Genomic DNA, 3,960 nt, shown 5'->3' with positions numbered 1-3,960 from the left:
GACATAGCTGTGTTTTTGCACGAGTCGTCCAAAGATGACCAGGCCACTTGGCCCTGAAGGGGGAGGCAGAGTCTCTGTTGTAGTCTTCAGGTTCTCCTCACAATTTCCCTCACTTTCTGTCTCTAACACAATGAACAGTAAAAGTTAAGGGTGAAATGAAAGTCTTAAGTAACAGACCAAACAGGGCAATGTATTTATTGCTGAGGTTTTAGGACAACCACACTTACAGTTGATCTAAAGGCATCTAAACAAACTGTTGAAAGCAGTTGTTGCAAAGGTCTTGTATTTGGAGATTTGAACGTAGTGATTACCATATGATGGGGAGTCTTTGCCTTCATACTCTGGTAGAGGGAAACAGTTTGTGTACCCCGCCCCTCCTAACAATGATCCCAGATCACTTCTATGGAGATCTTGCCAGGAACTCCCCGCCATTAAAATCATTGGCTGAGGAAAGATAGCATCTTACTGTAAGTTTAGACCAGTATTTATATGGTTCACTTTATTATCAGTCAAAAACACGATTCATCCTGAAAACAATATTTATCAATAAATCACTCACCTCATCAGGTAGATAGGTTTCATCATCAGTGCTGCTTAAAAGCTGAAAAAATAGAGAATATTAGCTTGGTTACTGAATATTGTAGAACCAGTTTTTGAGAAGAAGAAGCTGTAGAGGTGAAATATTAGCAAATCTTTGTCTGCACAGAGCAACTAACACTGAGCACAACAGGATAACAATAATCACTTAGATAATACATGAACAATAATCCTGTGACCCAGCAATACATATAAAGGACGAAACATATCCATGTTTGTAAAGGGTACCTCCTGCTTATCTCCTGTTACGTAGATGACCCTGGAGAAGCTTGGAGGTGCGTCTGGACTTTCAGCTGGACTCTCACACTCCTCGTTGTCAACATTATCCTGAGAAACACATCTGCTATTAAAAGTCACGTAAGTTAATATCGTCTGAAGACTTTGTGAAGTTTATGTGTGTGTATGTTTACCACTGCAGGTAGTTATAAAAAAATTTCCAATTGTGCCACAGGTAGTAGCAATAGCAGTAGAATTTAGCATTGCTAATCCCCACAGCATCAGATAGAAGACTCCCGAAGTAAGCCTAGAAGAAAAATTTAAGAGCTTTTGGCCCCCAGAGTAATCTGTTGAAAATGTTGAGAAAAGTTCTATTGACGTTTTAAATTTACTTTGAACCCCTTAGCCACTTAAGGGAAACAGCATGTCGAAGAAAGCAATTCAGCTGTCAAAGTTGGAGCAGAGGTTGCAGTCATGTGATACGTAGCAGCGTGATATCAGTAGCAATAAGGTTTGCACAAGTTGCAGCAACAGTAGTTGTTAAATACTAATAAACCCATTTTCCACTGAAATTAGCATGTGCATGGGTTTATTGAAGTTTGAAAGAACTTGAATAAACCCACTAACATAAGCTGTGGACTAGTTTCCCATTGCCAGGAAAGCGGAGGGGGGGTTGTTTTGGTGTGTCTGTTTGACAGGTGACAGATGGTGGTTAGTTCTCTTTATATATCTCCTTATTATTCAGTCTCTCTTTCAGAGTTTCAAACTATTTGGATCAATGTTTGAGTGATGCTTATGAGGACATTGATAGTAGTTAATGGTGGCTAGTCATTGCATCCCGCCAGTTAAGGAGCTGAAGTTAGGGCGTTCACCCGGGTGTTGTGTTTCATAAATGCCGATTGGAGTCAGAGGTGATTAATACCCATGAATACTGCATAGACATTTGACCCGGTTGTGAATGCCGGTTGTACGCATTCCAATTGCATTAATAAGCCAGATGTTAGCAGGTGTTAGCAGTTTTTGTGTGCAGTGGGAGGCTTTATAGGTCCATATCAAAGCTGCAGCAGTAGGGCAGTTACAAGCCCATGTATGCAAAGCCTTACATAAAATATCCTGTGAAGCACCACCGTCACAAACACTATCTAACAGACCACCATTCCAGCGGATACACTCAAACACACCTCCTCTGTGATGTGGACCCATTTGTGCAGCAGAGCCACCAATGTGTAGTAGAGCAGCAGTAAAACCAAAGGGTTGATGAAGTCGGGCCAGCTGACATGCAGATGCAGACTAAGAGTGTGTCGATCTGAGCTGTTGGTTCTGATCACTCCCGTCATACCAAACAACCTGGGACAGATAAAGGGGAAGGAACAAGGATGGAGATGGAAAGGAAGAATGAAAGGAAAGATGGTGTGGGAGAGAGTTTGAGTGGAGATAGGATTAAGAATAAACTTGAGTTTGTGTACTTGAGGCACGGTTTCTGAATATGGAATGTGTGCATTTCTATTTGGATTGAGCTTTTTGATACTTGAACAGTATTTATATAGCACCTTTGCCTGCTCTATAATAAAAAAGACAGAAATCTAACTTTTTACTATATTGGATCTTTACTGCAAGTGCAAAAGAGATAAAACAAACTTAAAGGGCAATCTCAATAAAGCAGTTAGACAAAAAGTGTAAATCAGCCTCACACTTTGTACTATATAACATACATACAAACATAAAAAAAGTGAATAATTCAAAGTGAATTTAAATGGTAATCATTTCACATATAGCCTTAATTGACAAGTGCTACTTTGTGAGCTACCGGGGGAGACCATTTATGTAAAAACTTGGAGCTAATAATTCTTATTTGTGTTAAGATGGCAACATACTGAAACCAGCATGAAATTACTGATACCCAGGGATGGGGGATAAATCGAATATACTCTATGTATCGTGGCTTGTTCCATGTGCGATGTATAAAATGACTTTATGGCAAACATCCAGTTTGTTTTTTTAGCCACTGGCATGAGACTTGTTCTAGTGTTTTGTATTTCCCTCTCTTATGGCTCTTGGTCTCTCACAGACATACACACAAAGCAGGGCTTTTGCAGAGCTCCTGACTGTCACTATTTAGTCACATTTTGTGACCATGGAGCATCATGTTCAACAGCCCTGCATTAACAGTCTAACATAATGAGTGGTAGTTGCAGTAGTGTGAACAGACGTCAGAGCTTAACTTTCTGCTAGTGCCTACATCCAGCTGTTGACCGAAAGCTTTAAGTCCACAGCAAAAACATCAAAACTTCCGGCCTGAGACAAGCCAGTCCTTCAAAATAACAACCCGATGGTTTCCACTTTGATTTATGAGATTATAACAATACTTTATTTAACTTTACTGTAACAGTACTTAATTTAACTTTATGCTTTACTTTATTTAACATTATAAGACTATTTAATTTTACATTAATAAAACAGTATTTTATCTAACTTTTTTTTATGGCAGTAGCCACTTTGAACTGTAGTTCATTTAATAGTTTCGTATTTTAGCAGTTTACAGTAGTTCAGAGGAGCTTTCAAAATAGGATATATATCGTGTATCACGATATACCCTAAAAATATTGTGATATTATTTTAAAGCCATATAACCCAGCCCTGCTGATACCTAATATTCAATAAAAACACCAGATCATTCCAATATATCTGTCTAATCCTAATTTTATTGACTTCTGTACCTGGCGTAGACGTCTTCTGGTGGCACAAGTTGCTGGGACAGAGGCAACTGGTAGAGATACAGAGCCAGCAGGTGTCCGCCGCTGAAGATGGCCATCATCACACATAGGGAGCTGAAGAGTAGCAGGCTAATGGAGCGGCTGAACACCCACCACCACACCAGCCCAAGAAACACCCCAAAATACACACCTGAGGTAAGGGATGGCAGTATTATACCTGTATATACGTGAAGAAAACCCACACAGTATGTCAAGCCTAGAGAAAAAAAGGGAAATAGACAAAACTTCTCAAAAATTTAAAACTACAATACGCTAGCATGCTCGCACCAGCTGCTTTATTGTACCTGCCAGCCCCAGCAGTAAAGTCACCACCACTTTCCCTGCTGTGTTCATGATTGCTGAAAGCAGCAGCCTCACTCCAGCTGCAAACACT

Source organism: Plectropomus leopardus, chromosome 8 (genome assembly GCF_008729295.1).
Source record: "Plectropomus leopardus isolate mb chromosome 8, YSFRI_Pleo_2.0, whole genome shotgun sequence".
Lineage (NCBI taxonomy): Eukaryota > Metazoa > Chordata > Actinopteri > Perciformes > Serranidae > Plectropomus > Plectropomus leopardus.
The sequence above is the reverse complement of the archived record's forward strand: the minus strand, read 5'-3'. Positions refer to the sequence as shown.